Source organism: Amborella trichopoda, chromosome 6, assembly GCF_054954075.1.
Source record: "Amborella trichopoda isolate Santa Cruz 75 chromosome 6, AtrichopodaSantaCruz75HAP2 v2.0, whole genome shotgun sequence".
Classification (NCBI taxonomy): domain Eukaryota; kingdom Viridiplantae; phylum Streptophyta; class Magnoliopsida; order Amborellales; family Amborellaceae; genus Amborella; species Amborella trichopoda.
Genome location: NC_142341.1, coordinates 12,752,655 through 12,766,052, shown reverse-complemented (window position 1 = coordinate 12,766,052; position 13,398 = coordinate 12,752,655). Strand labels below are relative to the sequence as shown.

The following is a 13,398-nucleotide window of genomic DNA, read 5'->3' as shown; positions in this document are numbered from 1 at the left end:
TTACAGCATGAAATTTGAGATGAATATAGAGATGTTTGCGGAACCAAAATTCCGCTGTTTTTTTTTTTTTTTTCCTGCCTTTTGACTTCTTTTCATGATATATTAGAAATAATGTGTTAAAAATTTAGGGTTTTGATTCATTATATTGTTGTTTATCAGAAAATGTACTCAATTGGATGTAATTTATTCACTTAGAGGTGGATTTTTTAGTTAAAATGGCTTATGTAAAATGGCTCTGTGAAGAATATAATTTTTTTTTTTTTTTTTTTTGGCAATCCATGATCGAATTTTTTGTTTTTTTTTTTTTTGTAACCCATGATAAAATTTTTTGTAATCCATGATCAAATTTTTTGTAATCCATGATCGAAATGTTTGTTTTTTTTTCTTGTAATCCATGATCGAATTTTTTGTTTCTTTTTTTTTTTGTAACCCATGATAGAATTTTTTGTAATCCATGATCGAATGTTTTGTAATCCACGATCTAATGTTTTGTAATCCATGATCGAAATGTTTGTTTTTTTTTTTGTAATCCATGATCGAAATGTTTGTTTTTTTTTTTGTAATCAATGATCGAATTTTTTGTTTTTTGTTTTTTTTGTAACCCATGATAGAGTTTTTTGTAATCCATGATTGAATTTTTTGTAATCCATGATCGAATTGTTTTTTCTTTTTTTGTAATCCACGATCGAATTTTTTTTTTTTTTTTTTTTTTGTAATCCATGATCGAATTTTATGTAATCCATAATTGAATTTTTTGTAATCCATGATAGAATTTTCTGTAATCCATGATCGAATTTTTTGTAATCCATGATCGAAATGTTTGTTTTTTTTTCTTGTAATCCATGATTGAAATTTTTGTTTTTTGTTTTTTTTTTGTAACCCATGATTGAATTTTTTGTAATCTATGATCGAATTGTTTTTTTCTTTTTTTGTAATCCACGATTGAATTTTTTGTTTTTTTATGTTTTTTTTTTTTTTTGTAATCCGTGATCGAATTTTATGTAATCCATGATCGAATTTTTTGTAATCCATGATCGAATATTTTGTAATCCATGATCGAATTTTTTGTAATCCATGATCGAAGTTTTTGTAATCCATGATTGAATATTTTTGAAAATATAATAATGCATGTTATTATATTTTTAATGCAAAACTGTATTTTTTTTATCTGTTGTTCATGGATTTTTTAGTTGGAATGACTGATGTTAGCTGGCTCTATGAAGAATTGTTTTTATTATTAATTTTTTATTGCCAAAAATGTATGTTCTTGATAATTGAGTTATAGCCATGTTTGGAGTTTGCATTTTGTATTATATTATCTTGAATGTTTGTAATTGATATGTACGAAAATATTATTGTCAATAAAGGTATTTTGCAATAACAAATAACAACAAATATGACTATATGAACTACCGCAACATATTATCACTACACATGGTGATTATTTTTCTTTTTGAACTGTTATACTTTTTACATCTTAAAACAATTGAATCATGCCAAGATCTGCAGAAGACCCTGCATGGCAACATGGGGTCAGACTTGATCCCAACAAGAAAGACAAAATTATTTGTAATTACTATCAAAGAGTGATAAGTAGTGGGGTACATAGGTTCAAGCAACACTTGGCAGGGGTTAAGGGAAAAGTTTATGCATGCATTAGTGTCTCTACTAATGTAAAAAAACAGATGGCGGCAATTCTTAATGCTAACAAAGGTAAAAAAATTGCCAAACATAGGATGAATGAGGAGATAGCTAGTTTACATAGACCATCAAGCAGGAATGATACAGAAGAGCAATATAATAATGACCTAGAAGAGCAATATAATAATGAGCTGGACATGACTATAAGATTGAGTTTACATGAACAATATCAAAGGGAACGTGGGTTTAGAATGCCCGGTGGGTTTAGCTCAGACATGCATGGTGGGTCTAGCTCAGATATGCATGGTGGGCCTAGCTCAGATATGCATGGCGGGCCCAGCTCGAGCATGTATAGCGGGCCCAGCTCAAATATGTATGGAGGGATTGGTGGCAATATGTATCAAGGAGAATCAGTTGTTGAAGAAATTGTTTCTAGGTTACCTTGGAGTGCCAGTATTACAAGTCATGGTCGTAAAGACCCATTTCTCTCAAAGCCTAAGTCACAACAGATGACCCTAAAAGGCATGGTTAAAGGTACAAGAAACATGTTAGGGAGATATGTTGGTAAATGGTTCTACGATAAAGGGATTCCCTTTGATGCAGCCAATAGCCCATATTTTCCACCTATGGTTAGTGCAATCCAGAGAGTCGGGCCCGGGGTAAAACCCCCGACGGCATATGAGCTCAGTGGGGCAATATTAGATGAAGAGGTGGAGGAAGTTAAAAAGTGGATTGAAGAATATAAACATAGTTGGCCAAGGACAGGGATTACTCTCATGAGTGATGGTTGGTTGAATAAAGTTAGCAAAAAAGAGTTTTTAAACTTCTTGGCCTATTTCCCAAAAGGTACAGCTTTTTTGTCTAGCAAAGACGTATCATGGACGAAAAAGGATGCAAACTTCTACGTACGACTATATGATCAGATAGTGGAGGAGGTGGGAGGTAAGCATGTAGTCCAATTTATTACGGACAATGCGTGTGCATGTGTTTCTCCGGGCAGCAAGTTGATGGATAAGATGAAGCATCTAATATGGACCCCGTGTGCTGCACATAACATCAATCTTATGTTAGAGGAGATCGGTGAGATCAAAATTGTGAAGAAGACTCTAGAGGAAGCAAGGTTGGTGCCGAGATTTATATACAACCACTCTAAAATTTTATTTCTATTTAGAGAACACTCTAAGAAAAAAGAGATAATCAGGCCTGCCATAACCCGCTTTGCGACCGATTACTTAGCTGTAGACTCCATTCGAGAATCTGAAGGTGCATTAAAGAGATTGTTTACTTGTGAAGAGTGGTTAAATGATCGCCTCTCGAAGTCCAATACCGGTATAAAAGTGGACAACATAGTCTCAAACAGGCGGTTCTGGTCTCGATGTTCCAGTGTTGTAGAGGCCACTGCCCCTTTGGTCACGGTGTTAAGAATGGTGGATACTGACAAGAAAGCTACCATAGGTATCCTTTATGAAGGTATTGAGAGGGAGAAATCAGCTATTAGGGAGAAGTGTAATTTTGTTAGCAAAGTAATCGAGATTATAGAAAGGAGGTGGAACACCAAATTTGGACGTCCAATTCATTATGCTGGTAAATATATATTTATATCATTACAATGTTTCAATTTAAATCATTTTTTTATGAAATTGTAAATGACATTTTTCTACCTATATATATTTGAGGTTACTACTTCAACCCAAAATGTTTCTATTTGACACCTGAACAACCCCACAAGATTATGGAAGGGGTCAGATACATTATTGCAAGGTTGGAGAGAAGCCATCGAAACCAAGTAGCAGCAATACAAGAGGTATTATTTAATGTTTGGGTAAGAACTTCATTGAGTTGTTATATTTGTGAGGAATAATGCACTAAAACATAATATATTTGTTTTAGCTTGCTATGTATAGGGATGCTATAGGATCCTTCGGAACTAGACTTGCCAGAAATTCTCGAACTATGATGGATCCAGGTTATCCCCTCGCTAATATTTAGTTCATTCATATATTTAATCTTATGAATTGTTCTTGCCCTTACAATGCTTTTTGCATTTTAATCCAGCTGAATGGTGGGAGATATATGGTACTGATGCACCTCACTTAAAGGGGATAGCAATCAAGGTGCTCTCCCAGACATGTTCTGCTACTGGCTGTGAGCGCAACTGGAGTACGTTTCAATGATTGCACACTACTAGGAGGAATCGACTCACTTCTGAGAAGCTTCATAAACTAGTCTACGTTCATTATAATTTAAACCTCAGAGAGCGACAAATAAGAAGGAAGCTTAAAGACTATGGGCCGATAGACTTAGACACAATATTTGTCACAGACACAACAGACCAATGGGTAGTAGAAAAGGAGGAGCCAGTGTTACACAAGAGAGCGTTCCTTGAGGCTATCGGTGATGAAGATCTTGAAGAAAGTGATGAGCAGCAAGAAAGAGGAAACAGTCAGCTAACGTATCCACAATTCGTCGGAGATGTCGGTGATATTACACCTAATGAGGGAGAGTGGGAAGGGGGTCTAAGAGAAAATGAGAGAGATGATGATTCTGAGGCCACCCTATCCCAGCCATAGTATTCACATATCGAGTCCCAACAGCAACAGTGTAGGGATGAGCACGACAGTGCAGGTGAGCATGAAGGATAAACAAGCTTCGAGGATATTAGATTGGGAACACAACAAAACATTAACACTCAGGGATTTGGGAATAGTCAGACGCCTGGTAATATCGATGATTTGTTTTTAGATCGAATCAATGAATTGTCAAACGAATTCAATCAATGGCACCAGCGTGACCAAGAAGAGCAACAATGTCGTCTATCATTTTATTTTTAGATCGTATGTTACTAATTTTATGCTTTATTGTAGTCCATGTATGTTGATATACTTATTCCATGATAATTATATGTTTATCCTTTTGTGTGATGTAAATTAAATGTTGAATGGCGGTTCATGCAGGGAAAGAACATATCAATATTCGTATATTCATTCAAAAATATGAAAATTCTTAATGGAGTACCCTCATTTCTTATTGAATTCCTAAAAAACAATATTTATAATGAATTTTAATAATTTTTTCGGATTTTTTTGAAGCTTTATTATGACCGATTCACCCGATTCCCGATCGGAATCGCCGATCCGGATCGGTTTTTTGGGTGCCCGATCCGGGTCACCGATCCGTTTTTTAAACCATTGATAAAAACACACGCTCTTGGTGTTAGAGTAATAGGTAAATTCTAACATCCAAAAAGCAATTATAAAAAACACACGCTCTAGGTGTTAGATTGTGACTCTCGTATCAAGGTGCATCTAAGCAACTATTGAAAACCCTTTTATATGGTTGGTGATAATCCTTTAATTGACATCAATGGTGTACACCATGTTGTTCTCTCTTTTTCTCTCTCATATTTTTCTGCTCTCGCTTCTTTACTTTCATTATTATCCATCACTTTCTCTCATATTTCTTGTCTCCCTTTTTATGTTCTTATCCTTTTCAATTTAAAATGAAAGTTTTTAGGTGTTGTGATTGCGATAGACAATCAATCAGAAGAAAAAAATTCCTAACTTGATCAATCAAATAAAAGGTCTTGGATATCTCGTTCATACACATATTCTCTTTGTTTCATGAGTCTCTAATGAGTTATATACGGAGTTAGAAAATATTAAATCTTTGATGATTCCATTATACATAATGGAGTTGTGAGAACTTTTGGATAGTTATCCTCCACCTGAATTGAATTCTTTCTGGTTAAATAATCTCTTTCTAGTTGCTCTGGAACAATTAAGAGACTCTCCGGAGATACTAAACCACCCATCTTTTTCCTGATATATAAAAAAACAACTTCACTATTAAATGATTCATCTTTTTTCTGATTAATCTTTTTCTTCTAATTAATTTCTCTGCCTTTTTAGTTTATCCATTTTGGCTTGGTGGGTGAAGTTCATTCCATCAGAGGGAAAAGTATGAATGTTCAACCTCCACGCAAACTAATGAGTCATTACCCATTGCATTATACCAAAGCTTTATATGTAGTGCTATGGGACACGCTCAAGTCCACTCGAAGTCCATGACAAAATCTCATCTCGAGTATAGAGTCAGAGTATGTAGCTTGTTGTCTTACAACAAAAGATGCCATCTAGTTAAAGAAGTCCTTAATTAGCTCAAATTTGATGCAGTAAGGTATTTGTATGTGAGGGATCTTTTATAATACTGAGGCAGTGATTTGCATGACTAAGAAGCTAGGTTTCATAAGAAATCTAAGCATAGAAAGGTTGATTATTATCACATTCACAATGAGATTTGAGCAGGAGAGATTGAGGTAACTTATCTCTTGACAAAGGTTGTGTTAGCAAATCCTTCACTAAATAATTAATAACAAATACTCAAGAATTAATGGCAAATATATTTGTCAACTATGTACATGGGATGAGCTTGAGAGACAATGAGATGGAGTGATTGTAGGACCTTCCAAGGGATGTTAAGGTCATGTGGTGTTTAAGACCATGAGAGCATATAAACAAAACAAATATAGTGAATTGTGCACTTTAATGGGAGTGTATATGGATTGACTAACCCAAGGTCAGCAGTCCATGACCAGGGACTTATGTCCAAAACCTTTTCTTCCGCTAGGCATATGCACTATCATTGAAGGTTTCAGGAAGGTCATCCATTGGTAAGGTCAAAGATAACGGTTTGTAATCCATCCAAGAGAGCTTTATGGTATTCTGTTTACGGTTATAGGCTTATGAGAGTAAGGTAAATAATTCTCAAAAAGTTTTTGCACGGAATATACCCACGACAACCACCTTCTGGGAAACAAACATGTAGAGGGATACATGTATATAATAATAAAGAAAGTCTCAATTGCACTATGTTAACACGTGCTCTGACTTGCTCTTAAGGAGAACATGTAATCCACATACTAGAATTGTGGTTCCACTATTTATTAATCAGCTTTAATAGGTTAATCATGAGTCATTGAACATGAATATGGGTCATGGGTTCTGTTGTTTGGTCTAAAAAGATAGTTGTAGAATACAATTTCTAGCTCGGAGTGCCTGACATTTACTTTTCTTTACCCTTGGTACAGATTCACTCCTAGATGTATTTCTAAGTGTGTTTTTTTTTTTTTTAGAACTTAAAAAAAATTGTTTTCAGCTTTAATTATGATTATATGATTTTTTTAGAATTTGTGAAAATTTATTTTCTGTTATAAACACCCAAAGAGAGCAAAATTGATATTTTACAATTTAGTAGGGGTATGTTTTAAGTGTGATCCATGTATGGGGGCCAAGGGCCCAACTCCTACAAGTGAGTAGGCACCATAAGGATGGGATGTGGAGCTCATAAGGGCCACACCACATAGAGGTGGGATGTGGGGCTTGTAAGGACCACACACCTCACACATGAAACGCCCTTAATTAAATTTAAAATATCTTTTATTCATCATTTATTTTAAAATTCTTAATTGTATTAAGAGTTATATTTTGATTATGAATCGTACTTGGACTATGACTCTTATGTAGATTAGAATTCAAATAGAAATAAAAGTCGCAATTGTATTAGAAATCATATTTCGATTATAATTCCTACTTGGACTAGGACTCCTACTTAGATCAAAATTCTAGTTAAAATAGAAGTCGTAATTGTATTAGGAGTCTTATCTAGATTAGGATTTCTACTTGGACCAGGCTCCTACTTAGAAGTCCATCTTATCCTAATTTAACTAGAAGTAGATATAGATAAAAAATTTAGCAAATAAGGTTCCTAAGATACCTCATTGAATTGTGATAGCTGGTTTTTTAGATGGATGGCTCAGATTTGTTTTCTCTCTCACGTCACAAATTATCAATAATTTTTGTTGAGTAAAATTAAATTCTAATTTATATAGTCACCCTAGAAAAACTATAAATAAGGGATTCACCACCTATTCCATTCATTTTATTTTCTAGCCTCTCTCTCTCTCTCTCTCTCTCTCTCTCTCTCTCTCTCTCTCTCTCTCTCTCTCTCTCTCTCTCTCTCTCTCTCTCTCTCTCTCTCTCTCTCTCTCTCTCAGAGTGTGGCACACCCCACCCAAGAATTCCTATGGCGGCATACCAACCCTAGGCTAAAGAAATGATCACCATCAGCCTAAGTTATAGATGGGTAGTGGCTCATAGTGGTATGCCTTAAGAGGTTTCAGAAAAACCCTAGACCTAAGCTCATGCTCTCAAATCCTAACTCTCTAGAGGGTATTGCCTAGGGAACTCCCTAGTATGTGAAATTCAGCATTGCCAAAGGGTTAAAAAGTGTGTCGTGGGTGTGGTAATTGGATGGAAGATATTATTAAGTTTTGAGAGCGTGACGTTAGGCAAAGTTTAGTAAGTCTTCCCAACACAATTTATTCATTTTTAGATTAGAAGTTTTTTATTTATATTTATTTACATAATCCTAGTTGCATTATAAATATTTGAAGTTTTGAATTCATTAATTGAATAAAGTTTTATTTTGGCACTACAAGTTACATATCCTAATTATAGAATATTTATTTTTTCTATTTCTACATTATATTGCGACAATTGTAAGTCAAACATTTTACAAAGGGTATGGTTTCTATAAGGTTGCAACTTCAAACAATCCAAATTAAGGCGCACCTTCAAATTTTATCATAACATGTAAGTTTGGTGTTAAAAATTCTTTAGATTATCTAAAAATCTATTTTCATATCTAATTATAGAATTTTAAACTCTAAAAATAGTTAAAATCTATGAACCGAGATCGAGTAATTCACATCAAAACTTATATTAGCAATGATAATGTCGCAACATGTATTGAACCTTTATTCATTGTTCACAAATATAGTTCACCCAATAAAGGTCCAAATAATTTCCCTGAAGTTTACGAGAGGCCAGCTCAGAGGAGAAAAGTACAGACCCTGCTTTTTTCCCTTAAGTTACGAAATCAGTTCTTAACTCACAAATGACATGCAAAAATACATAAAAACAACAAAATGATTTTTTGAAACATCCAACTAGATGATGCTTCAAGGAAATAGAAAGAAGAACGGGTGTGCAAAAACGTCACTTAGAGTGTGGTGTGCACTTGCTACATAGTCCCAGACTCAAACAAAATTACCACTATTCACATCCAACCAGAACAACAAACTATTTTCAACTAAACTACATTTTTACTCCTTTTATTTTTTTTAGAATGACACACAATTTGAATCTAGTCAAGTATATAACAATCGGAACCCCACAGCAGCCATTTCCAACTTATCAATCCAATCGGTTTTTATTAAGTCATAGTATTGAAATTATAATTTGGGATAAAAAAATATCTTCGATAATATTCCATGAAAATATCAATCATTTAGCACTGCGTTATTGATACCCTTGTTCACAGTCATATCCCACAAAGGTTTATCCCAAGGACCTGATTAAAAGAGCACCAAAAACATTTAAGGCCAAATCAAACATCTTTTGAAAAGCTATCAAATGTGTCTAATGATTAAATTTTGGATACAAGTGTTGATAATTTGTTTAATTATTCAACTTGACAACAAAGTAGTGATGCAAACCCAGTCACGACCATAAATCTCAATAAATAACCATATCTAAGAACCGAGATCTGGTGATTCACATCCGAACGACAAACTTATAATAGCAATTACAATGTCGCAACATTTATTGAGCCTTTATTAACAAGTGTAATCTACAAAGGTTCACCCAATAGTGGGGCAAATAATTTCCTTGAAGTTTATGAGAGGCCAGCTCATAGGAGAAAAGTACAAACCTTTGATTTTTTCCCTCAGGTTACACAATTAGATCTTAACTCACAAATGGCATGCATAGATCCACAAGAACAACAAAATGATTCTTTGAAACAACCAACTAGATGATGCTTCAAGGAACAGAAAGAAGAATGGGCGAGCAAGAACATTGCACTTAGAGTATGGTGTGCAATTGCTACATAATCTTAGACTCAAACAAAATTACCACTCTTCACGCCCAACCAGAATAACAAACCATTTTCAACTACAGTACATTTTTATTTCTTTTATTTTTTTAGAATGTCATCTAGTCAAGTATATAACAATCGAAAACCTAGAGCAGCCATTTCCTACTTATCAATCCAATCGGTATTTATTAAGTCTTAGTGTTGAAACTATAATTTTGGATAAAAAATATCTTCGATAATAATCCATGAAAAACTCAATCATTTAGCACTGTGTTATTGATACCCCTGTTCACAATCCTATCCCACAAAGGTTTATCCCAAGGACCTGATTAAAAGAGTATCAAGAATATTTAAGGCAAAATCAAACTCTTTTGAAAAGCTATCAAATGTGTCTAATGATTAAATTTTGGGTACAAGTGTGATAATATGATAAATTATTCAAGTTGACAACAAAGTAGAGATGCAAACTCAATCACAGCCATAAATCACCGTAGAGAACCATATCTATGAACGAGATCGAGTGATTCACATCAGAAAAACAAACTTATCTTAGCAATTATAATGTCGCTACATTTATTGAACCTTTATTCGCAAGTATAGTTTCCAAAGGTTCACTCAATAATGGTGTAAATAATTATTGAGTTTACCAGTAGATAACCATATTTATGAACCGAGATCCAGTTATTCACATCAGAAAGACAAACTTATATTAGTAATTACAATGTCGCAACATTTATTGAACCTTTATTCACAAGTAAAGTTTACAAAGGTTCACCCAATAGTTTACGAGAGGCCAGCTCAGAGGACAAAAGTACAGACCTCTGCTTTTTTCCCTCAGGTTACGCAATCAGATTATAACTCACAAATAGCATGAAAAGATACAAGAACAACAAAATGATTTTTTGTAACATCCAACTAGATGATGCTTCAAGGAAATAGAAAGAAGAATGGGTGAGCAAGAACATTGCACTTAGTCCTAGACTAAAACAAAATTACCATTGTTCACATCCAACCAGAACAACAAACTATTTTCAACTAAAGTACATTTTTACTTCTTTTATTTTATTAGAATGGCACACGATTTGAATCTAGGCAAGTCTATAACAATCGGAACCCCACAGTAGCCATTTTCAACTTATCAATCCAATCGGTTTTTATTAAGTCTTAGTATTGAAATTATAATTTTGGATAAAAATATCTTTGACAATATTCCATCAAAATATCAATCATTTAGCACTGTGTTATTGATACCCTTCTTCACAGTCCTATCCCACAAAGGTTTATCCCAATGACCATATTAAAAGAGTACCAAAAACATTTAAGGCCAAATCAAACATCTTTTGCAGTGCTATCAAATGTGTCTAATGATTAAATTTAGGATACAAGTGATGATAATATATTTCATTATTCAAGTTGACAATAAAGTAGTGATGCAAACTCAGTCACAGCCATAAATCTCAGTAGATAACCATATCTATGAACTATGATCGAGTGATTCACATCATAAAGACATACCTATATTAGTAATTGTAATGTAGCAATATTTTTTGAACCTTTATTCACAAGTATAGTTTACAAAGGTTCACCCAATAATGGTGCAAATAGTTTTCCTGAAGTTTACGAGAGACTAGCTCAGAGGAGAAAAGTACAGACCTCTGCTTTTTTCCTTCAGGTTATGCAAACAGATCTTCAATCACAAATGGAACGCAAAGATACATGAACAAAACAATTTTTTGAAACATCCAACTAGATGAAGCTAAAAGGAAATACAAACAAAAATGGGTGAGTAAGACTGTAGCACTTAGAGTGCAATGTACACTTGCTACATAGTCCCAGACTCAAAAAAAATTGGCACTCTTCATATCCAACCAGAAGAACGAAACATATTCAACTAAAGCTCTTTTTTACTTTAGTTTTTTTTAGAATGGTACACAATATAACAATTAGAACCACACAACAGCCATTTTTAGCTTTAATATATTCAATAATTCAGGTATAACAAATGCAACCTAAGCGATACAGAGAAATAATATACGAACAAACAACATAAGTAAAGCAAACTCATTATGGGCAATCAAGATAAAATACAAAATAACTACTATAGGAGCAAAAAATTTATCAAAGTAGAGAGTTTGCTGCGACAAACACTGTTCGATCACAAACGTAGTTGGACATCACCAAATGAAAGCTACAAGAACAAAATAGAATATTTAAATACCTTGAAGTGAACCCTTAGGTCAGATCCTCTGGCCTTGCAAGCTGAAACAAGAGAGCAATGAACCACATCACAAAATCAATCATCTTCTTAAAACCCTAACTAGAAAATGCATCATTAGTTTATGGAAAGACCAAAAATAAGAACATGAGGGAGCAGATTAACAAATTCACAAACAACATAATCCCCGAGAAATTACAAAATGAAACTTTTATCATAGATCCTAGTGCAGAAATAAGCTAAAGATTTGGAGCGCTTACATTTAGTTGGATTGTCCGGCTCCCTGGAATACTTCCCCTGTTTACAAAGAAAATGAGAAATGAATACACATTAGAGAGAGAAAGAGACTTTTATTGTTACTGTGTCTTCTCCAATACATGTAGAGATAGAGAGACAGTTTAACCTAGCGCAGATGAAGAGAGAGATTACCATGGCTGCTGATCGAAATGAAGGTCTCTGACGGCACTTCCAGAGGCCGAGGGTTTGAGGAGCGTCGAGGATTATGAGCGCCTCAAAGCTGTGAATTTTGTGAATCCAAAAACTCTAAAATCCTCTCTCTAATTGCAACAACAATAGTAGAAAACCTAATAGGGGCTTCTCTTATGCTCGTGCGAAGTTATGTACAAAAAAAATAAATAGGGAAAGTTTTCCACGTTCCTTTAGAAGTTCTATCCTCCCCTACAATCCAGCCGTCCATTTTTTTAATCAAGAGAGAGTCACTTACCATTTGATTTTAGATCCGACGTTTCAAAGTATTTTATTTTTAGTTTTTTTTAATACAATTTTTCTGAATATGAAATTTGGTATGTGCCAACCTATAACAAAATATTAATAATTTTTTATAAAAAATAATGACCAAAATATCCTTTGAAACTTTTAGGGGTATTTTGATCATTTTATTTTATTAAAAATAAAAATTTATGTTTTTTGTTAGTGCGAGTTTAATAGAGGAATAGACGTCCAAATTTAAGTATCAAAATAGTTTATAGAAAAAAACTTAAAAATAAAATAGTGTAAAGACATGAGGGAACATAGAAAGTTTTAGAAGGAACATAGAAAGTTTTTCCAAAAGGTTTCCTATTGTAGAATTAAAGTGCACCTTAAAAATTCCATCGAAAAAAGTCGTTTTGATATTGGTAAACCCTCTAATTGATCATCATAACATCGAGGTGAATGGATAGGAAAAAATTCGATCTTCCCTATCCAAATGTCCTATGGAGATTTTGAATTTTGAAAATAGGAAAGTTATTCTAGCTCCTTGAGCATACCAAACCCTTTGCTAGTGAGTCGTGGGATTTCGAATTTAAAATATGAAGATAAAAACTTCGGATTTTGAATATAAAAAAAACTAGACTTCCAAAACTTGGAAATTTTGATAATTTTAGGCTTTTTAAATTTAAGATTTTCACGATCTAATAATTTGATCCAAAATTTTACAGACTTCCGCAAAAAAAATTTCGGATACTTAAGATTAGAAATATGGTTAACTTGGTCATTTCAAAATAAATAACATAAAACTTTTGGTTAATTAGTAAATAATAGTGAAATTTGGAAATATGTATGTAAGTTTCTCCAAAAAAAACCTTAAATATAATTTAACCTTCAGG

General features: G+C 33.5%; 3 non-coding genes across 3 annotated transcripts; all 3 read right to left on the bottom strand.

The window, feature by feature from the left end:
- Positions 1 to 8,430: 8,430 nt before the first annotated feature.
- Positions 8,431 to 8,561, bottom strand: LOC148781583 (small nucleolar RNA snoR74). Its single transcript, XR_016058708.1, has one exon. It is a non-coding gene; the product is annotated as a small nucleolar RNA snoR74 (small nucleolar RNA).
- Positions 8,562 to 9,288: 727 nt separating this feature from the next.
- On the bottom strand, positions 9,289 to 9,423 carry LOC148781582 (small nucleolar RNA snoR74). The gene has a single exon (XR_016058709.1). It is a non-coding gene; the product is annotated as a small nucleolar RNA snoR74 (small nucleolar RNA).
- A 1,683-nt stretch (positions 9,424 to 11,106) lies between these two features.
- LOC148781581 (small nucleolar RNA snoR74) lies at positions 11,107 to 11,241 on the bottom strand. Its single transcript, XR_016058700.1, has one exon. It is a non-coding gene; the product is annotated as a small nucleolar RNA snoR74 (small nucleolar RNA).
- Positions 11,242 to 13,398: the final 2,157 nt, after the last annotated feature.